Consider the following 24164-nt stretch of genomic DNA (forward strand, 5'->3'; position numbering starts at 1 on the left):
TTCGCGGTTGTCGATATCCCTTCGGGTTACTTGATTCCATCCTAGCACTGCACTGCTCTTGTAGACACAGCACACGAGAAGCAATGATGCTCAAAGCGGATGAGCAATGCATGAACACGCGAGGACGCAGAAGGAGAGCAGTTTGAGCAATGCCGAGGCTGTGTTCTGCACCGAAGTGATAGTACGGGAAAACCGTGAAACCGTGATTGGTGCTTTGTGGCTCAACTTCAGAACTTTTTTCTCAACTAAAACAAAAAAGACTTTGACAAAAATGATGCAGGTTGTCGCAACTCTGCTGAACCTCAATGCAGAGCGAAAGCTGCTTTTCTGCAATCCTTTGGAAATTTCTTTCTGCAACTGTTTTAATTCATTTGTTGTTTTCATTTTTGTTGTTTTCCTTTGCTTTTGTCGTTTTAAATATTTATTTTTAATCTTTACTTTTCATGTTTTTCTTTTCATTTTGGTGTTTTATTTTCGTTTTCTGTTTTTATTTTACTACAATTTATTGTTTTTCTCATTTTCCTTTTATTATTTTCAATTCAACGCTCCTCTGCCTCCCAAGGTAGTTTTGCTTACCGATATGACCTTGAAGAATGGGAGCGGTAGAAGTTTCGTTCTGAAATTGCTCAGCGAAACTGCAATAAATTGGGATATCAGCTCAATTGTATTTTGCATTCTTGCTGCGGACACTTCAGTATTAAATATTCGTCCGAATTCGCAACACAACGCACTTTTTTTTTGAATATGGAATTTTTTTCTGTACGTTAATCTGTTCGACGTTAGTGTAACCGTTCTTTCCAAGTTGAACAGGTTAATGCGAGCCGTTGCAAACTCTCACATTGCTCACGAATTTCACTTGGTGGTCTTAAAGACAGTTTAAAGATAACGCAGCTTGAGCAAAGAAAAACTAAAAAAAAATTGGCAGCGGCTTAGCTCGGCTATGCCAGGATATACGTAGCGAAAGCGAGCGCGACGAAGAGGCAAGCGGTGTGACGTCATACCAAACGGCGGCGGCGAACGCGCGGCGTCCGCCAGCTGCGGCGGTTGCTAGGCAACGGCTCAAGGTCGGTCTCTGCTGTGCCTCCTCGGAATACCGCCACAGCGAAATCGCCAGTTCGTGACCAGTGTAGCGTTTGCTATAAAAACACGAAAAACTCTGTACTGGGAAGTTCTAGATGCTTGATTAAAAAGTACAACTGATATCAGTTGTTCATAAATATTTTTAGTGTAATAAAGAATAAGTTCTTCGAAATTTTTTATGGAGACGTAGTTTGCACTAGTCTGGAAAATTCGAAGAGCTGTTACATGACGGGAAAATTATTTTCCCTAGCGATATTAGAAGAAATTGCATTCAGATTGCAATAAAATACCACAATTTTTTTAAGGAAATTAGAAAGATCGAATGCAGACACAGTAGAGATGACAGAGAAGTTACCGATCTTTTCCCTGCTTTGTGTGACTGGCGCTACGTCCTGAAAGCAGGACCCAAATTCTACTGCACAGCCGTTTGTTCCTCCGTATATGGCATTACTGTGGTCAGGTGGAAAACAATACAAGCATAGGGATGGAGACCTCCTTTACTGTACCGCACCTGCCCATTCTGAGTGCTAGAGACAGCATGCGAAATGCTAAGGAGTGGCACTGCCATACACTTTAGGCTTGTATTTAGGGCTATGTGTTGCTTTTACGTTGCCTAGAAAAGTGTTTACAAATTTTAGGCATGCTTTGATGCCTCAGGTCAAGAAAAGCCATCGTTGGACAGTGTAGACAATAGCCGAAAAGCACAGGTAATCGTCACAATATTGCAAATGGATGCTTTCATACTGGTCCTTTGTAGGGCAATACTTTTTCTATATTGGGCCAATCAGCAGTGCTGCTTGGGCCAGCTAGCTAGCGTGGGAAAAAAAAAAACTACCTTGATATGTAAATAATTCTTTCAGTGCGAAATGACACCGCAATATTTTTTTCTTAAGTTTCACGGGGACGACACGAGATAGCGAAAAGCTCTTGTTGTAAAAAATAATGCTTCAAACAAGCTTTTCTACCAACATGCCGCAGATTAAAAGTATGCTTACCGCCACCGTTGATCGGGCCTGCATAAGTTTGTCTTTCGCGCATGATATGACGCAAACACAATTTTTTTGTTTTACACAAATGACACCAGATGGCAGCACGTTACTGACGTGAAAAAAAATGCTTCCCTTCAGCTTGAATACAATATGTAAAATAAGGGAAGAATACAACCCGCCGCCCGTGAAAGGGTTAAATCCTGAAAGGGCATGCTACTCGACTGCAGAAGTTGGTCTTTCAGGACCATCATATAGAGTGCATCAGAATAGTGGCCTGAGGGGTGAGCTGGTGCATGATGAAATGAACGGCGTTAAGTGTTTATAACAGTAATAAGCAGTTGGTAGTGTGCGCATGTGTGTCCTTTTCTTGTTAGTGTCATGTTGCGCTGCCGTTCGTTTCATCTAGAGTGCATGCATTTTGTAATCAAATAATTGTTCTCCATGTGTTTTGCGTATTTTTCTCTGTAAATGGTCGCTTCGTACTGAACGTCTGCGAACTGCTAAGCACATCTGCCTCGATTTTATGGCAACGTATATTTGGGGGCTCTGCCCGAGATGTATATCTTTGTTTTGCTAGGGCCCTGTTACGCTGGGAATATGATAATGCGCACGTAAGTACGCGGGAGAAACCAGGCGCCCTCGTACGTGGCGACTGTCAAAGGCGAAAAGGAGGAGTAGCCACACTAAGAATTTATGATGCGCCCTACGTGCCCGAGATAGAGTGAGGCTCCTAAGCCACTCCTGCAGCCGGAGCCGCGGGACGTGTACTTGTGAAAACGAGTGTACCTGCTGAAAATTATTCGCAACATCAGTGCTGCTCAAGCGCCAGAGTGGGCTGCCGTGTACAAGAACACTCTACTGTAGCCATCAAAAAAATTTCGTTGGATGCACTTAGATATCTCTTAAGCGCGGGAAGGCGAAAGCCATTTGCAACTCATTACACTGATTTGAATTTGCAGCGCTTAAATGCATTTCACGACACAGAAGAGCAGAGCGTGGCGACAAAAAGCGGTGACGTCACGCTGCGCATGCGCAGCCCGTCGACAGTTGTTGCTTGGCGGCGGATCACACTGCTTCGACGTCCTTTCGTCTGACGTGACATCATCCAGTTTTCCACATTTTTGAGCCATTGTTACCCATATTTTAGATCTTTCGGTGATGTTAAGTACTAATTACGCTTAATTACACATTTTTTCAATCTAATTTGACACAAATCCGGCGTTTTTCCACCCATTCTGTGATAATTTCACTATGTTATGACGACTTCCGGTGGATGTGACGTCACACCGTTCCCGTCGTTATATCGACGTCCGCGCTATATCGATGCATTTTGTTGTTTTTTTTTCTCTATAATGGGCCGGATCTAACCCTGGATCTAACGCCGGACGGACGGGAGAATAAGCCATTAAAGGCTTTCGCCTTAATATTGCAGGTCATGTGAAAGCGTGTAAAAACTGCGTTATGCGCGACCTAATGGCCCATGCCCTTTCAATGCAGCAAAACATGCTCATCTGCTTCCCGAGCTTTACCGGATACCTCACATGAGTCGTCTTGGGCGTACTTGGGCGTATTTTACTTTCAGGACTGGAGCGACAAAGATGGAAACGCCACTTGCCGGGAGGAGTTTGGATGCCCAGGACAGCCTCACCCCTATCCCGTTGACCTCAGCAGTGATGTTCACTTCCTGGAACCTTCCCTCCTTCAGGAAATATTGCCCCAAGATTCAGCCCAAAGAGGAAGGGAATTTAGGCGTGGAATAACGGAGTCTTAAGAACAAGCAGAAAACTTGGATAATAGTTGTGCTCAGGACATTTGCGAAGAAAGCTAAAGAATACGGCGAGAGGAAGGCTAAGACCTTGGTAAAAACGTAGAGAAGGATGAGAGAGCACGCAGAAATAGATGCCAGTACCGAAAGCTTTTCCTCACGGGTACCTTCGGGCCTCCTCGGAGTACCGGGGTTGCCATCACTCCTACTCTGCCATGGTACCAGAAAAGTATTTCTAGATAAAGGGAATACAGCCAACCACACGGGGCCCGACCAGGCCGTTACCTCGCGACAGCGTGTTCGCCCCAAAGAAGTGTCTGTGTTCAGTAAAGTATTGCCGCTAATGAAACTGCGGACGTTTAGGATCTGTGCCGAACATTAATAATACAAAAAGAAAGTTGTCCGACCCTGCGATTCTTGTAGTCCTCTCCTGTATATATTGCCTAATTATGCTACTCGTTCTGCAGGGCGACAGTTAAACCTTGCCTCCAGTGTTGCCGATATTAAAGGTGGATTCACACGACGGACCGCTTCACGGACCAATCGGTCACGTGATGTCTGACGCGCGGTCCCCCCGTCCGCGGCGAGCATTCACACGACGGGAGGAAGCAGCAGACGACAGCGCGGACGAGCCAGTCGGATTGTCGCATTGTCGGCGTAATCGTCTCTGTGCGTATCCCACAGAGCGGGAAAACTTTCCACAAGGGCAAGAAAAAAAAAGGTTGCGTCATCTGTGAACCTAGAACCGTACGAACAAGACGCGCTTTGGCTGTTAGAAAGTTCGCCAAGTGGTTCCATCTTCGCAGCTGTCAACAGGACTATGCAGTTTTTCGCGCTCTCATGTACTTTGGTTCGACCAGAGGCTTGTATTGGATTTTGTAAGCTTGCTCGTTGCCAGACTAAACAGTTTAACCGCTACTGCTTTGAGAGTCACGGCCAAGGATCTCAAGCGATCCGAAGTGTGAAAAGGTCTCTCGGCCATATCACGAATCGCTTGCTCGCGAGAGAAGCGGAGCAGCAGGAATCAGTGACGTAGGGTCACGTGATGCCCATCCGCGAGGGCCATAGAGTTTCTTACTACTACCTAGAGGGAAAGCTGGCGGCGCTGCACTTCAGCCAACATGGACGCTCAAAGCATCATGGGGCGGTGAGCTACTTGTTGCGGCACAGTCGTAGTTTTTCGGGAACACAGAGTGGCAGTACTAAGGCGTTTCATTCCGAAAACGTAGTTCGTGTGTGCGCAGACGACTTTCGCGCGAACGCAGTGTGCAAAAGCCATAGTAGTGAAGACGCGACGACACACGACGCCAATAAAAGGTTTTACTCTTCCGAAATGCCATTAAAAAACCTCTTAAAGTATCTAAACAACAACATTTTTTTAAAAACATATTTATTTTTAAAAGTGCGCCTGTTAATTACGAAATATTAGTTTTTTTAGTGTTCATCACTTGGCCAATAGGAGAGCGAGTCATCTCTTATTTTAGGCAAACTTTGCACTTAAATGCTTTTCTGCTCGTTTGTTGCAATCATTAGACAAGATATTGAATGTTAGGACGTTTGTAGCTATCAAACAGCTTTATTTTTTATTATTTTTTGGCCAAAAGTTACAGTTCCGCAACAAGTAGCTCACCGCCCCATGATGCTTTGAGCGCCTATGGTGGCTGAGGTGGTCACGTGGGGTCTCCATGCAAACTCCCATAGACGGCTTGCCAGCTTTCCCTCTAGGTAATAGTAAGAAACTCTATGGCGAGGGCACTTCGCGATTTGGTCCGTCGTGTGAATCCAGCTTAAGGCGCTGACTCATGAGTGATACGCATTAGGCTGTGCCTGTCAGCTCACTCGCCTGTTGGTTGTTCACATCTTCGTTAGGAAACTTACAGCATCTGGATGTTCACTTTTTATCGTTTTACATCCAGCAATTAGGGTCTCGACATCTACGACGGATCGAAAAATGAGTGAAGTGCGGTAGTCTTGAGGAGAGCTCGCAGAAGCCTGCGCTGTCAAAGCCACCCGCGAGATACGAGTTAATGCCAATAATTTACTTGCTGGAACCCTTTGTTCCAATCAAGAAGCGCTTTCTGACTAAGCAAAGTTTGAAACTAAATTGCTAACAACTTTTTCTTTGGACGTAAGTTTTGCAAGTAGTGGTGCCCAAATTTTGTTGAGGTCGCTTGGATTACATGTTGAGCGCGGGAAACAACACTAAACACGAGTAACGAGTAGTGCTTGGCAAATTCCTACAGTGCGGCCCTAATTAATCCTAACTGCGCGAAAGTAGCAGTCAAACCAATTGGCTTCCGGCAGAAGTCGAGTGCCCACCGCCACAGGAGTGTTGGCTTCTCAGCAATGCATAGATGGTTTGGAGTGATCCGATTGCGAATGGCACATGAAAAACAAAAGTTCAACTGTGGCTACTCTAGAGTGAGTGAGTGAGTGAAAAAACATTTATTGTCCAACAGAATGAGACTACCTCATCCAGACCTCCCCTGTCCTATACCCTCAGTTGAGGGAGGAGGATCAGGAGAGATCCGTCCGCATGGGGTAGTCGCGTCAGATGCTGGCCAGGATCTCTTGTATTCCGGCGGCCTCTTTAGCCAGTCGGACGGTGGTGAGCTGGAGCTCAGGGTCCGAGCTCCGGAGCAAGGTCTCCCAGGCGTCTCTACTATTAATGTTGTTTGCCCTGCCTGGGGATTGGCTACACTCCCATATTATGTGGTCGAGGGACCCTCTCGCTCCGCACTTCTTGCATTTATCGTCTTCTATTTCAGGAATTATATGCTTGCATAGAATTGGGTGTGGGTAGACATCTGTTTGTAGACGCCTCCACGCCACCGCCTGTTGATTGTTGAGTGTTAGGCTAGGCGGGGAAAGTACCTGCGATTTGTCGGTAATATTCTGTAACTTCATGACAGGAGATTAGTGCCCCTTCTCTCCCGTGATCTGCGAGCGGTGGACCGTCGTGTGCAGCTCGGTGGTAGAGATCTCGAGCCACCTCGTGGGCCGCCTCGTTGCCACGGACAGATTCGTGCGCGGGGGTCCAGATTATATTGATTGTTCTATTCAATGTCGCTTGTCTTAAAATTTTGGCAGCGAGGGGAGGGACCCTCCCTCTACTAAAATTTTGGACTGCAGCTTTGCTGTAGCTTATGACGTATTTAGCTTTGGAACCGACGCAAGCTAGTGCTATTGCGACCTCCTCCGTCGACGAATGCGGCGATTTTTTTTTATGCGATGTTGATTGCCACAGGGCATAAAACGGTATGTTATGATATATGACGAGGATGCCTAAATAAATGAGAAAAGGTTCGCTGATGTAATGAAATCCAGGAATGAACGATCCACTCGGTGTATTCGATCCATCAGTGTCTATTCGGTGTATGAAGCACTATTGTTCAGCAAAAGAGCCGCTGCCGCCAGGTGCCGAATTCTTTTCGGCTTCAGAGCAGAGCAACAGCATTGCAACTCCATTATAGTGACACCAATGAGGATACCTTATATGTGTTTAGTGAAGCGCCTTCATTACATCCATGCGTCGAAGGTACAGTGTGTGTGTGTGGGGGGGGGGGCAAAAGTCCACGGACCACGTCCATTGTAAACAAAGCCAATAGCACTAATATTAGCCTCCGGACGGTCACCACACTAATGGAGGTGTGGGAGCAAGATTTCAACTTTCACCTCTAGGAGGCGGGTCTTTACCCGGTGGTTAACAATAAAGATATCGGCTGCGTTTAAGAACCACGTGGTCCAGAGAGTTTTGTCTTCGATGTACGTTAATGATTTATTGTAAGAGAACTTACAGCATGAAAGGTATTCGGAAACAATTAAATATTGAAGTCTGCACCGTTCCTTTTTTAGTGACGTGCTCTGTGAAAGCTCAAACAGGTGCGAATTTATTATACACCTGTGAGAGCCACACCCTGCACTCTTTTTTTTTTCCATACGACACGACACACATAGATGATAAAAACCGGTCCACTGCATGGTAATCCTTGACACCAGGTATTATCGTTGACACCAGCACTTGCGCTGCTCGTACTGGTGGGGTCACCGGAAGGTTTCAGAATCACGGCTGCAGAAAACATTGACGCACAAGAAATTCCATGGGATTAACAGTGCGGTTGCTTGGAAAGAGAAAATTTTCAATGCGGGAGTGAAATATTTTTCTCTGACAATGAAAGTGGTCAGCGAATTTCAAATGCTTTAGGGTGTGCTGTATTTACGCATGATGGTGACAACGCCGTGAATTATACAAGAACAGAAGATATGGCAGTGAAACGACTCTTTATAGGGCTATCTTCCGGACACACAAAGTGAACAATTCGGAGAGGACGATAGCACCAAGCATGCACGTTGATAGTCGAAGATCAGAATCGCTACCGCTTTCTTCCACGCTCCCTTAAGCATGCATACCAGCAAATATCCGAGATAAGGGCCACGGAACAGTGTCAGTCTTCTCAAATGTCTTGAAAACAGCAGCTCGAGATTACGACTGTTACAGAGCGCTCCGGTCACTGCCTTCATAGGAAGCAGAGATCAGCAGGCGGCGATTAACAAAAGAGAAAACAGAACCTCAAAAAACGCTTCGCGGCATTATTATTATTGGTTGGTTCATTCGGGTTTAACGTCCCAATGCGACTCAGACTAAGAGGCACGCCGTAGTGAAGGGCTCCGGAAATTTGACCACCTGGGGTTCTTTAAAGTGCATTGATATCGCACAGCACACGGGTCTCTAGAATATCTGCTCCATCGAAATTCGACAATCTTATTATTAACATTCATGTACATAGCACGCCGCGATGCTTAGAAATATGATGCAAAAGTCGTTTAGCACGTGACAATTAGTTCTGTAGAACGGATTGGCGACATCCGACACCTGTAATGTTAGGAGTAACAATGAAGGTGCTACGCATCAAAATTATTGCCGGTATATGATATAGGTTTCAAAACTTAAGCAGGGAATGACGTTAAGCAACGCAGTCCGTAAAATTACAAAAAAAAGTATTTCTTGTGAAGAGTGCTAAGCAGAGCAAGGAAAATATTGTCACGTTGTAGTGACGGCAGTCCAGCGGTCAGGAAGACACCAACAAGACTTGCAAACGAAGCTCTTTATTTGGGCTGACTTGCGCCCGCAAAAGAACTGAACACTCGGTGGCGGCGTAAGCAACAAGCGTGCTCGTCAGTCGTCGAACTACGAATGCCCGCTGCTCGCGGTATCGTTCAATTTAAAGCCGGCAAGGAAACTTCGAGATAACAGGTCGAGATCATCTAGAGTAATCTGGAAACACGTGATGCAGCTGTTCATGGCTGTGAACAATGGAGATTAGACCGGTCGCTTCTCGCGTCACGAACAAAAATGATAACACCCCTTTTCTGCGGCCTTGCACGAACGAACGGACGCTACAATGATACGTGGCATTACCCCCCTTCCAAAGAAGCATCGTCTCGATGCTTTAAAATGAAAATAAACACGAAGAATGCAAACTTCGAGTCCTTTAGCGTTCATAATATGGCTTCAGGCGTACGACATGTACGACTTCTGGGCGTGTGCGGCGTCGCTGAGATGCTGTCGTACCGTCGGGGATGACTTCATAGTCGAGGTCACCGATGCGACGGAGAACCCTGTACGGGCCAAAGTAGCGTCGCAGCAACTTTTCACTCAATCCACGGCCTCGAACTGGCGTCCATATCCAAACACGATCACCTGGCTTGTAATGCATGTCTCGTCGGCGCAGATTGTAGCGTCGGGCGTCGGTGTGCTGCTGGTCTTGAATGCGAAGCCGCGCAAGTCTTCGGGCTTCCTCGGCGCGATGAAGGTAAGCGGCGACGTCGAGGTTGTCTTCGTCGGAACCGTGCGGGAGCATTGCGTCGATTGTTGTCGTGGGCTTCCTGCCGTATACCAGCTGGAATGGGGTAAACCTGGTTGCCTCCTGGACGGCAGTATTATAGGCGAAGATCACGTAGGGCAGAATGGAGTCCCACGTCTTGTGTTCGGCGTCGATGTACATGGACAGCATGTCTGCGATGGTCTTGTTCAGACGCTCTGTGAGTCCTTTGGTTTGTGGATGATAGGCAGTTGTCCTCCGATGGCTTGTCTGACTGTAATTGAGAATGGCTTGCGTCAGCTCCGCTGTAAACGCCGTTCCTCTGTCTGTGATGAGCACTTCGGGGGCGCCGTGTCGCAGGAGAATTTGCTCGACAAAAAAATGGAAGAAACTCAGGTGGGCAGATAAGGTTTTCTGACGTGGTTTTGTTAGGCATGCGGCCTATTTTTTTATTCGCTTCATAAGACGGCCAGAACACGTCCTTCATTTTTCCGCAAGCTTTTACAAAATATTTCCTTTCCACAGTAAACTGGGCTGTTCTCAATTATTGCCAGGTTTTTCTGTTATCATTCCTGTTTTGTGCTCATAGCGCGGAACTGGCGTTTGTACATCTTACATACTTATCTTCTGACAGATTTAAAAGCAGCAATTCATAAATTGGGGGTTACTGCTAAATGATTTTAGTTGGTTGCTATTCTCCTGACGACACTGCATAATACATAGCACTTACGTCCCTTTCAGGGTTGCCAGAACATACCGGTTTGACCAAGGCTGCTGCTTGTTTCCTACGCGGATCTGCTCAATGCCGGATCAGTAGTTCGTAAATTTTTCCATGTCGCTAAAACCCGACTGGTGGTTCACACCCGTGGTTCTTAAAATACGATAACCCCGTCGTATTGAGGAAATTGGGGATTTATCGTTCATGCGTTTGAATCTCTTCGTGCTCGTTCTGCTCCCTCAACAAAAGTCCGGCATGCGGCTTCAAAAAACGTGGATTTACCACTTCAAAGTTTTATTGTGCCGTAGATAAGCAGCCTTTGGGGAAAACAGAGCGTTCCGCCGCAAAAAAAAAAAAAAATTCTGACAGTTTCGGCTGTAGGAACGACTACTTCACTGCAGATGGTTCGTATATGCCTCTTTGAAATCTTCTTTGTCCATGTCTTTTTTTTTATTCGAGCTGTTTGCCATTAGGCATAATGAAAGAGGGAAAGAAAGTTATAAAAAGGAGTGCAAACAAGCCTCGCTTAAAAAGCGGCAAAACTTCGCGATAAAGCGATTATGACTTTGCAGAAGTAAAAGCAAGTTGCCCAAGGAAGAGTTACTTGATCTTTTGTGTCGTAAATTCTTGTTTTTTTTTTCTCGTTTGAATAGGGGCCAAATATCAAGGGGCCGAGAAGGGAAATTTTGGAGTGCTTTCGAATAACGTTGCTGCAGAACTTTAACACGCCACACAAGCCTATATACCTGGCTGCGGGGTGAAATCTCCCCCTGGCGATCATAACGCTGAGCTGCGAAACATCGTCCGAGCCACACATGCAAGGTGATTGGACTCATTTCTTCCAGCCCTACTCCAGTGGTACTGCAGCTTCGGCTTTCGGCTAAAGATGGGTGACGCCAAGTCCAAAAGCAATTCCATGCCGCTAGGTTAGGGCGAGCGTTCATTAACAGCGCGGGCTAGTATTCATCCGTGATGTCGGAAATTTTGTGCCGTATTGCCCAGTGAGGGCATTGTCTTCACTGCTTCATTGTGAAATAAGAAAGAAAAGAAAATACACGTCTTCTTACCTATATATCAAGGTGCCTTTGGGACCCGTTCTCTCAACAGATGGCAGTCATGCAAGTTCCAGAAGCACATTGCACCAGAAAGACCATTAATTTAGAGGCGATAGCATCCTTCTTACACTTGGAAGTCTGTTCCCATTCTGATTCTATTCTAATTTCTATTCTGCTACAATTCAGAGTCAGTTGTATTTCACTCCTCAACCTGTTATAATTCTAATTCTATTCCAATTCCGATTAGCAACTACGCAAAAGGTGTCAAACTGACAGATCGCAGGCAGTCCGCATACCACTCCTGGCGCAGCGGTTAATCGATGCGCCACTATACGAAAAGTGAACTTCCATCTTGAACACGCCCCCACCTTTCGTACGGAGCAGCGATGTACCGTTCGTTGTTGTTGCTGTTGTTGTTCTCCCCAGGAACACAATGACGCGTACCCACTGCGGGGTATTGACCAAGACTCAGGCGGCGACTGACAGCTTCTCAAGATGTTAAAGAAATCAAATAAAATTAAATAAATATTGTAAATGTAATAAAAACAAGAGTAATTATATTGCCACGTAGTAAGAATCTTTGCGGGCGGAATAAGAACGAAGTCCGAAAACTTCAGTACCGCAGCGGTCAGCAAGAACGGCAGAGCAGAGGGCATGAGCCGCACACTTCAGTTCTTCCTCCCTCCGCAATCTTCGTTGTCGTATTTTACGTTGGAGGCAATTTAATATCGTTCGTCGTCATATTTCACGCCTGCGTCCTTATGACTCTTCGGTATCCTCTCAGGAGAGTCATCCACCCACTACTCAAGGAGATCAGACGCTTGGAGAGCTGCAACCTGTGCGTGGCGCTTATTCGAATGTTTGCTTATCTCGTCCCCATTTACACTTTTTGTTAGCATGTTGCTCATCTCCGTCACATAGAAACCTAGAAATCTTTTTTCAATCATTGATTCATTTTATGTTCTGAATAACATCGCCACTTAAATATTCTGCGCCACTTAAGCCTCAGTGTGCTTGTTTGTGGCACAGGTAGGCGTTGATGCTTTCCGGGCAAAAGAATGTGACAGGACCACCTTACTGATATGCACAAGCAATGTACAAACAACCATAGGTCCGCTTCATGTTAAAATCAAGTAATTATCGATCCCATGGACCAAACAGGTGGGCACAACTAATAAATCAAACAGAACTGTAACTTATACCGCAATTATGTAAAGAAGCATTTGTAATTTGGTAATATCTATTGTGCCTTCATTTTTCAAAGAAAATAAAACATCAGATGATGCAATCAATTGGCGTCTGCAAAATAAAATGAATATTGATGCACTTTTCAGGCCAGTTATCAATAATCAATATCATGGGAATTGTAGCAAAGTGCAGTAAGTACAGAACCCAGTTTTTAAACATTCTACAAGCAAATATTCCTCAACATTTCGTCGACCATCACGGTATTGTGTTCGTCAGGAATTTTATTAAATATCATTGGAACCTACTAATTCTTGCATTTCTGCTCGCAGTGTGTGTAAATGCCAGATATGTTGTACTTCTCGGTTTCCCGTAACTTTTCCTTACCTTTCTGTTTTACTGTTTTAAACCTATTTTAGTAGCGTCTTGTCTGCAAAACGTAATCTTTTCCTTGCATGATATAGAATCTTCTAATTCCTTTCATGAACATTGTCGGTGTGTGGTCCTTACGCGATCTTTCTCGCGCATAAATAAAATAGACGATTTAATTGCATCATTACATGACGGAACAGAACCCAAATATTGTTATGCCATACCGTGACCAGAAATATCCTACATCAAGAACATGCGCCATCGGTCGCTTGATCCGGAAGGCTATGTATGTCAATGGGTGCAACTTGTTAAAATTATTTTCTCTGAAATACTGCACTGCACTCGGCCCCTTTTAACAAAAGATGATAGCGCATACCAAATCTCAGTTGCACATGATATATTATCCAAATCGCTGCGTCACTTTAGGAGCAAATGCCAATTTAAAATGTTATGCTATGCGGGAAAGCGCTCTTCTTAATCATTGAGGGGAAGCTAACTCACGAGGGCAAGTTGCTCACCAACTTGAAAACGTTAGATGCGTGTTACAAAACAATGCCCACCTGCGTGCGGACATTTTCCTAAAAGAGGATTTACTTGCAACCATGCTGCTTGAGTTATTTAATGTACGCTGACTTTCCTAGCAAGCGGAAGTTTTTCCGTATTGCCTTCAATATGATGTTGGCGCCAGGGCCAAGTTCCAAACCCACCCCCTTTCGAACATTGGTCTAGCCAAATCCACTTAACCTATGTGACTGGTCGTCTATGGAAAGAAAGGTCACTTGTCATGCAGTTAACCAACGAACTCGGTGGGTACACAGAGAAGAAAGCACATTATTGGAAATTACACGCGAACCTATACACCGGACATGACACGCAAAATACAATCTTATATTTTCCTCCCTTTTCTCTATGCAGCGATGAAAAAAAAAATCCGTCGTAGTGTTCCAACAGCGTACGAAAAGAAACGCTGTTGATGATAACTGTGCTCAGTCAGCTCGAAGACGTCTTTGCACTGCGGGCATCCTCTCGAAGCCGCTTTTGGATCGGACGGCGATTAAGCTCGATCCATCTAAGAAAGCAATGAGCGAGGTCTGAAAGCCGTTACCCCGCCAACGCGTTTGGTAAGGTGCCAGTATTCGGTGGACCACAGCAGCAGGTGGCAGAGTCATATGGAAGCGTGGTTTGCACGGAAAACTCTGACTCCAGCAGCGAACTGATACGTAACGCCATTAGTAACGCCACGGAGGACACCTACCCAAACAGTACAGATAATCTGCCCAATATTGAAAATGTATTGGCAAATCATGGTCCTAGAATGGACCAGTGTAAAACCACCCTTTTGCAATACTGGATCGATTACGTACGCTGCTTGAACAGCGTGTGAATGGCGGAACGGCCGCGTTGAAGCCATGCGGCGAAGGTACAGTCCTTGTCAAAAGTAACCAGGCTTCATGGTTTGCTTCTCATTCGTGCAACAGAACCTTCATGGCTTCCCTAAATATCGAAAAGTTCTTTGAAGGTGAGAACAGGGGTTCTTCTTAGCATGCAGAGATTTCGAGCTTGAGGGTTGGCATAATAGCTTTAATATACTACTGAGAAGAAAAACGTGCAGCCTGGTTACTTTTGACAAAGACTGTACGTTAGTGATGTTTGTGACAGGACTTAAGATCATGAAGGTATCTTGAAAGTAATAAATCAGGAGGTCTGCAACGTTCCCTTTTCACTCATGCACTCTACAGGAACTCAGGTGAAATTTTATTTTACATCTGAGAGCAGGTCAATGCACTCTTTTTCCGATTGGATGCGGCATACACAGCTGACGCAGAACAGTCCACTGCGTTTTAGTCGTTCACACCAGGTATTATTGTGAGGTTGTCGTCTCCTAGCTTGTCGTAGCCTGTAGGCCGCGTTCTAAGGAAAGGGTTCCAGCCGTCGAACCACGCCCAAGGGCTGTCCGCAATGGTGGCAAGACGGTGTGTGTCATTGAATATGTTTTTCAACACCCTACGGAGACTACCGGGCCTGTTCGTGATGATGGCGTCCACGCCCATCCTGCAAAAAATCAGATGCGTGCATACATCAAAAAATAAAGTGACCACATAAAATGCATCAAAGAATGGTATTAGGCGACTGCAGCTTAAACACCTGAACTATTTTCTTTTCATACTCGAATACGGTTGCCTTCTCACGCAATGTTTCGCACAGCGGCCCAGTGGGCACTGGTATTCTCTTCGACGTCCCACGGACCTCCTAACGTCCACATGACGTCCAAGGGAGTTTCAGCGCCCATTGGGGGTGAGGACGCAACGGCCCTGTTAGGCATTATGCAAATGACTGTTACGTACTACTATTAAAAGATGCACCTCAGGGTTAATATATTTGGAGCAAGAACACTTTTTACGCTCAACATGATAACCACCACTGCAATCAACCGCGGTGTGAGAGAATGAGGGAACAGATGATGAAGGAAAGAAGGTCTGCAAAAGCAAGAAACATCGGCAAGATGCAGTCTTTAGGCTGCGCGGAGAAATCTAGCATCGGTGTTCCTGAATAGGTTAGAAGGCTCTATAAGGAAGCATCTGGATGAGCCGGCACATTGCTCATCTAAAGGGAAATTCTAACTGTATTGAAAGCGGATTCCAAGCTTAGAACTCTATAACTATGACAGGTTCAGGGTAAATTAACTTTTTCATGAGGTAACTTAACCAGCCAAATTTTTTTGTAATTCTTCAGTGAGAGCTATGTTCATAGAAACCAGTCAACGACTGCAAAGTTCCTCTCAAAACACGTTGCACACTCGCACCTATGGGAAACAAAGCTTTCAACAGAGCGTGGAGTCTTTCGAAAATCACTTTCAAGTTAAATACAAGGGCCGTGCCTCAGTGCAACTTACTCAATCGATCGTCTCATTTCCACGGGAAGATCGACAGTCCAGTGGTAGACTTTTCTGGCGTAGCGATCGGGCGAGTCAATGTCCCTCTCGTCCAGAACATTTTCCAACTCTGTCGCATCAGTTTGCACAATCTTGCAGGTAGCGGTACCGTAACCTAGCCAGTAATTTTTGTTCAGGCCAATTGTCTTGTATAGCTGCCTGATCTCGTCGAGATTCTTCTCATCACGGACGTCGTATCCTGCAACAGAGAAAAGCTTCTTCAGACTTTATAGATATTTCATAATTGCGTCGCTTACATGTTATCGTTTTCCACTTTTCTTGTTTACCAGTTTAAAACAAACCGATAGCACGCTGCGCACACGTGAACCCAGGATCATGGTATCGCGAGTGGCAGTGAATAGTGGTTTCACTTCGCTATTCACAGCAGGTAATATAGTTGCATGTCTCAACTTTCTAAAATTGTCAGCCCTGGTAAACAAAGAGATTATTTGACCCGTAAAATGAAGAAGCTTCCTATCTCCATAAAAGGCAATGAGATCTAGATAGGTCCCGTATCTGTAACACTCACTGGTAAGGCATCCGCAACGTATCTACAAGTCGCCGCGGTGGCTCAGTGGTTATGGCGTTCGGCTGCTGCCCCGAAAGACGCGGGTTCGATCCAGGCCGCGGTGGTAGAATTTTGATGGAGGCGAAATTCTAGAGGCTCGTGTACTGTGCGATGTCAGTGCACGGTAGAGATCCCCAGGTGGTCAAAGTTCCGGAGCTCTTCACTGCAGCGTCCCTCATAGCCTGAGTCTCTTTCGGAAGTCAATTCCCCATAACCAGGAAACCATAAACCGAAATCACGTGAGAACATCAAATAGAACCCAGTAATGCTGAGTAGACCTGTATTTCAAGGTTATATGCTGTATACTTCGCTCTTTTCTTTTCACGTCGTCTATCATTGCAGCGTTGGCTCTTATTAGATCCTTTCTCAGTTTTGCGCAGTTGGCGTCGGTGTCCGCAAACCCATCTCGTGGCATCCGCCGGTTAAAAAATTTCAGGGGTGCATTTAATTCTGCCTACGGGGGATTAATGCGAAAAAGTTTCTCTTGCTGCTGCCGATTATGTTGCTGCGTATTCGTTTCTTTATTCCTATGCTGATTCGGAGTCGGGTTTTCGCTCTAGCTTCGGTTCTATTATATCCGAAGACGTGGGTCCTGTTGCTAGAGCGTCTAGTAAGCTCAACAAAGTGCTAATTAAGTGGATTATTTAATTATTTATTTACTAACTTCGTAATTAGGTGATTCATTAATTCGAAAAAAAAAACACTGAGGGATGTGTGAAGTAATTCACAAATTTGATTAACTCCGTCAGTTAATTACTTCTCAAAGTAATTCATAATTTTGGTGACGACTATTAATTCATGCTGATTGCATGATTATTTAATCAACTATTTTATTGATTACCCCAATAATGAGTGATTGATATTTTGTGTGGACACGCTCTGATGACACGCTCTGCCCACATGCTTTGCCGATAGGTCCTCTACACGCCACTCATGAGAGAAGAAATTCTTTCGCGTTAAAACGCACTTTCCCACCTCGTAGACCAGCACGTAACACCTGGCCCCCTACCGCACTTCGCGAATGCGAGGCGTGTGCTGCAACTACTAAGCCTTCGCTGCGGTGGCCAATTGCTGAGAGCATCCACTGAAAGATCGCTTCTAATACGTCTCCATATCTTCCCGATCACACGATCACAAGCTAGCTAAGGATGGAGAGGTGGCGTTAAAAAGTTGTAGGGTTTCAACATAGATAAACCGAGTAGACGTGCAAAAGCATGTGTTTAGCCTGTGTTTCTCGTGGTTTTGCTTTTCCGGGTCGGCGCCACCTCTGGCGACAATATTAGTTGGATAGTAGTATTTGCGTAAGACAAGAAGAGGAAGACGCCGCACGAAGAATGACTGAGCAAAAATGAAAATGACTAAGACAATAACTCGGACAACAGCACGCCTACGTGCAAGATGTGCAGTCTTACGAAGAACTGTCCGAGCAGAAATTAAGCTTGCAGGAGCTACTTCTAGTGGCATTGCTCGGACAGAGTAACCTCTCTCTCGGAAGCCTTACCGGTGGCCGTGTTTGAAACAGCCACCTCTCACTGGAGTGGTGCATTGCTTAACTGCTGCCCCAGTGCGCTGGTAGCGGCATGAGTTTGTTTAAAAACACTGTTGTCTGCTTGTCCATCATTCAAAAGGGCGTCACCAGCTGGTGAGAGTACCGTATTTATTGTAACCAGAGGCAGACCTCTTTATTTTCATCAGACGCGCCCTTCACAAACATAAGTAGTATAAGTAGTAAAAGAAACTAGCCTCAGCCATGGCCCTTAAGGAGATTAGGAAGCACGGCGGGGAGGACAAATCAAATTCGCTTCCCGCTGCTTCAGTATACGTGGCCAACGCCACCGTCATTTCTATTATTGGATGAAAATCAATGTCGCTGACCTCGAAATGCCTTACAAACGCGAGTAGAATACCGTTGCCTTCGTTGTTACGTGTGAAACTGGCAGCCTCTCGCACTGCACTTTAGAAAGCATTGTTATCATAGAGACAACTTTTAATTGTAAGGAATGCATTCCAAACGCGAAAGCAGTCAGAAATTTGCACCTGTCAGGCTAAGTTCCAAAGCGCCGCCGGTTTTGTGCGACCACTTACAAATGCAAGAGCAGACGGGCACTTGGATACGCGAGCGAAAGCTCGAACGCGCCACTGGTTCGGAGCCTGCACTTAAAGACACTTGGTCAAGCTGTGCTTTTAATTTTAAAAAAAAAATGGACAAAAAGCTCAACTGACTTCAGTGGATTGGGAAACATGTCAAGCAGAATTGGCGCCAGCGTGTTGAAGTGTAAGCTTTTCTCGCTGCGGCACTAGTTTTCGCAGCAGCGCTAAGACGGCGCCACCGATCCGTGGCTGACACTAGTTTTCATCACTGCTCCAGGAGGGAGCCACGAGACATTGCGCTCAACAAATCGGAGGCCACATGCTAACGCCTTCATTTTCATATAAATCACATTGATCGCCCGTGTATTTCGCTGTAAAGACAGCCGAAGTGTCGTTAGCTAGCTGGATACCTCGAGAGCCGCACGTTGGCCCTGCCAGCAGTGCGGAAGGGCGGCACTCTTCATCCGGTGACCTGCGTGCCAAACATATACTAAATGTAAGCGTCATGCAGCTGACTATCACTCATATATCCCTCAATGCTACATCCGGATAATGTTGTTAAGGTGAGTTTCAAATTAAAAGTTATCTCTTGTTGCAAGAACCTGCGTTCACTAAGCGCTTGTGGTCGAATGCTTTTGGGCACGCAAGCTTTATTGAGGAAGCAAATATGCACAAAAGAAATGTTCGTGAAAAAATTGTGTGATATATGCGGTGTTGTGTCGAAAAAAAAAATGACAGTCGTCACTGAAATGTCCTTTCCGACTTTGTGAACCAATTTACGCGGATGCTGTTGCATCTCGAACATCGCCCCGCGGAGTACCTAATGTCTGAAGTAAACCTCACTGACAGCAAGACGTTCACTGCAAGCCAGTCAGAAACTGCAGAAGGAGAGAGAAATGGAACCAGAACTCAGGGCGACTGTAGCAGGTCAATATTTGGGCGAGCCATTTCGAATTTTGCTCTGAGAACAGGGACATTCATAACATTACGGTGGAGAAAGTAAGGTTTAAAAAACTTTTTGCCAAGCCATCTAGTCACTGTGAGAAGATGTCCCACCAGCGTCTCATTGCCCTGAGCAGAGCGTATTGTCGGCATCTGAAGTTGGAAGTATGTGATGACTGCTTGATTTCAGTAAGAGCCACATACGTACTTGCCTTTGCGCCCTCTAAGGTGAAAGTGCGATAAGACATGCACCGTCGGGAACGCTTCACCTACTATCACTACGTAATCAGAAGCAAAAATTTGCTTTGTTTGATCAGTGATGTGGACCGACTAGGGTTAATTACCTCAATGTCCAACACTTCTTGACAAAAATTTTCAATATTGAAAAATCGTATGGTGGCGTTGTGAAATATTGACGGTAACGGTCTATTCTCCGGATGTGTAGCAAAATCTTCCTTGTAAAGTTTTTGCATCGTTCGTATGGAGCAGTTAAGACTTCCATAGAGAACCAATGGGATACGCATGTGAAGGTCGCAGAAACGTTAAAAGCAAAAAAGTGCAATTCTGTCAATAGCAGGTCTACAGATATACTGATTGTTATAGTGATATCTGACGATAAAGGAAAAAAATGCGTTCATGAACTCCTTACCGTTCAAAGATGCTTTTCTCCGTAATCGTTTTGCTATGTATGGATGGGATTGGCAGTAGTGTATATTTATTGACATATTACGTCTCAAACTGCAACCTCCGTTGCCAACTTTGCATAAGCTTATATCTTCTCCACGCAGGTATATGTTCTGCTATAAATCTGGCTAGGCTGCAGTGTCGTATGCCGCTACCAGGGAAAATCCGCGGTAGGTTCTCCGTGATTTTCTTTCATTATATTTACTGCAGGTCCAATCAGAGCAGGCAGCACACTAGAAAATTAAACATTTCGGCAGCTTCGTCTTGAGAAACATTCAATAAATCTCAATCAAAGATCATTCATGTGAATCAGCTGTTGAGAAAGTATGGAGTCTACGAAAATATCAGAGCTTTATAATTTCGTTGTGCCCATTCGACTTTCGTTCATGAGTGATATCGTTTCCGAGGACATTTATCTCGCCGTGTGCCTTACTGCGCGCTTAGCAAGTTTGATAAAATGTTGCAATTCTTTCCTGAAATTTTCGCACGTGGTATTGACATTGAAAACTTAAAACACTCCGCTATTTCAATCGCAAATTCCACAGAGCTGTTCTAGAGATCCTCATTGCTATCTCCAACTACCACTACGTTTGAGGCAAGAGCGCTTTGCACTGGGTACGGTGATTCTCAGCACACAAGTCAGCTAGAAATCCCAAGTAGGTGTGGCATCCCATAGTCTCGCAAGCGAGAGTACAGCTCTCGAATGTTTCGGAAGCTGAAAGGTTTCGGATTTTCACTTCTTCGAATTTGGGTGATTCAAATTTCTTCACATCCGTCGAAACGATGCATTCCGACGCGCGAACAAGATATTCTTTTGAGACTCGTTACCTATGCTCTGTGCTACGGTTCATTTCGCCCGCAGAATCATGCAAACATATGACGATTATTTGGTTTACTGCAGACGCGGCAAAATATATTTTAAATGAAAATAAAAATAATCCCATGTTGAAGAGCGGGAAACTTTGTTTTCGGCCGCTCGGAGTAGAGGGCCGATGTTTATTAACGACTGGGAAGTCTGCTTCCAGCAACCTTATTGGCGCACCTCTCAACTACTTTGGGGCACGGTGAACAATCTTGGACCTCGTATTGCGCTGAGGCTGCAGAACTGACTCGTTCTTTTTTGAACGTAGCAAAAATGAGAGGTGCTTTTTCACGTATGCGGAGTCTGCCAAGATATGCGGTCTTTCCCAGATGGTGGGAGCACTTGAAGTTGTTGTGTGCTGGAATTTGTCTAACTTGTTTGTTTTAGATGCCTAGAGGCTTCGGCAGGGGATTAATAAAAAGTGAGTTTTTCCGAAATGCGCATGCATGTGAACTTTATTTAAATGATATTTCAGTGCACAAGTTCATAAATTATGGGAGAAATACATACATATGAGCGAATAAATAAATTAATATTAAATAAATTTCATTCAGCAGAACTAAGTTGCACCCTTGTGTTTGTTTTCGTACCTAAGGACTAGTGTAAAGCAGGTTTCACAACTGCAGGTTTGCGATTAACAACTGCTTCAGGTGTTAACTTAACCAGCGATCACCACTTTACAAACTGGTTGCCAAATCTACGAATTGGAAAAAACAGCGCAATCAAAGACGAGACACAAGAGAAGGACGAAACACCGTGTCTCGTCTTTGATTGCGCTGTTTTTTCCAATTCGTAAAACATGTACCAACCAGCCCGTATATCCCCTCTTCTGGTTGCCAAATCTACGTGCATTTTTTAGAGTTATTTTAAGCGCACATTAGTCTTTTGTTCTCGTTCAGGCACACCAGATGCATTCGTTACCCTTTAGCAGAATAAAACATCTTTGTTCTATAATGGCGCCTTCCTGCAGGAAGTGAACGATGTTCATGTCGCGCTTCTTACCATCTTTCCAAAGGTGTTCGTGAAGTTTCCTCACAAGGTATCTGCCCGCCTTGTGCTTCTGATCCGGGAACAAAGAGTTGGTTTTGAGGTGCATGACGACTAGGCTCAACTTGTTGGTGTATCTGGCTCGAGCTGAGAAGCAGAGGTTTTACGTCGAAAGCTCGGTTCTTGGCGAAGACCAGCGTTTCTAGAGTACTGTGGCATGTTTTGATGGTTAAAAAGCTTGAGCCCGTTTTATCACTAAAAAATTAGCTGCGGTTTAACGTCTGGTTAACCTGGTTAGAGAGCGAAAACTAAGGGGGATCAAGCAACTATACGCGGCTTGGCGTCTGTCACGTTGAGTGCGTTCTGGACACTGGATAGGCAGCACGCCCACCCTGCCACCCTGGCAGGCAGGATTTAATGGTTGATCGCGAGAGTTTTCTCACTCAGTGAACACTGTGGCCTACTGCTGCAGTGCCGCTAGTCTGCCACAACGTCGTCAGCGCTAGAGCATGCAGCCCACGTCTTTGTCTTACCGCCCCCCGTACCTCGAAGCGCGATTCAGGCATCCGCTGACCCAGTGAGCCTGTTATGCGCACTTCCTTTTCTTTAAATCATCGTAGTCTAATACGTCAGCGCCAACGGCGATGAACGCAATGAATGCCGACAGCCTATGGCTTCAGTGCCGCGTTTCTGCCACAACGTTGTCAATGCCAACGCATGCAGCACACATCTGTTTCTTGCGCACATAGCTTAAAGATCACCTGAGGAGTCCATTGTCCCAGGAGGCCAATTATGCACTTTTCCTTTGCTTTCCTCGGGCCTTATTGTGAGTAGTACAGTTCATCGGCCCAATATTGGAAATGGATGGTTTCGCTCTGGTACCTTGTAAACCCGGCCTTTGGCAATACGTGTGTAATATTGGGGCAATCCCCTGTGCTGCTTGGCATACTCGCCACGTTTTTATATATTGGGCTGATTTTACTTCCACGTCACCCCACTATTTTGTCCACGTCACCCCACTATTGACGCGCCTCCGCCAATTAAACGGTTCATAGCGGGGAATTTTTGTATCGTACCTTACGCAAGCCGTCGCACTACCTGCACCTACATATATTTCTCGCCGCCAAATGTCGGGCCTGCAAGTGAATCTGTAGGCGGTCAATTCGTAGAGCCGTCCACAGACCTGTCTAGAGAGCTCAAACTCTGTGCGGTCTGCGTTCCACAGCGCGCAGAGCGACGCCTAGCGGCGACGCTTGGCTTGAGATTGCGTACGCCTGAGCATGAGACATGCGCAATAAGGCAGTAGTTACTCACTGACATCCATCCATGCGCAGCCATATGGCTACAAAGGAAAACTATGCAAATTTCTCAGAAACTTCGAAGTTAAAGAAAAATTCGTCCTGGTCCTGGTCAGGGGTTCGAACCCAGGACCATCGCCTCACTGGAGCAGTCGCTCTACCAACTGAGCTAATCATGACGGCAAGCTTATGTAGGGTGAGAGCGAATTGATCAATAACTTGAAGTGGGAACAGTCGGTCGACTGTTTAGGGGAATACCCCCGGTGGTCGAGTGGATTTTAATAAAGGGGCAATTATTCATTTACATCGGTGCTTGGGTGGATGTCAACGAGTAAATTACTGGCTTATTAAAAATCTTCTCCACCTTGGGGATTGCACTAACAATTGACCTACATGACACTTTCTGGCAGTCTGCTGAACCTCACGTCCACGCAGAATTGACTATCCTATAGATTTTTGTACTCATTCCGTACTCATAACTTACAGCGGCCCGTGAGATAATTGATGTTCTCAAGGAATAGTCTGATCTCTTCATTTCTGTGACATTCTACTGGATCGCAGTTGCAATTCTCGGATCCGTAGTACAATTGAATTGCGGATGCATTCCTCCAGAACTTCACATCACACTGAATAGCGTTAGCCCCTCGTCTCATGGCGGTGTCCATCTTGTCCATGTTGTTCACCATGTGCATAATGTTGTACACCGGCTTTTTCACTTTCACCTGCGCATAGAACGAAATGGCACCAATACTAGAAATGCTTTCTTATTGAGCTTGTGCAGAACTTTAATTATAAGCGGCACGAGAGAACCGAA

This window comes from Amblyomma mixtum, chromosome 4, assembly GCF_055824585.1.
Source record: "Amblyomma mixtum isolate Tamu chromosome 4, ASM5582458v1, whole genome shotgun sequence".
Lineage (NCBI taxonomy): Eukaryota > Metazoa > Arthropoda > Arachnida > Ixodida > Ixodidae > Amblyomma > Amblyomma mixtum.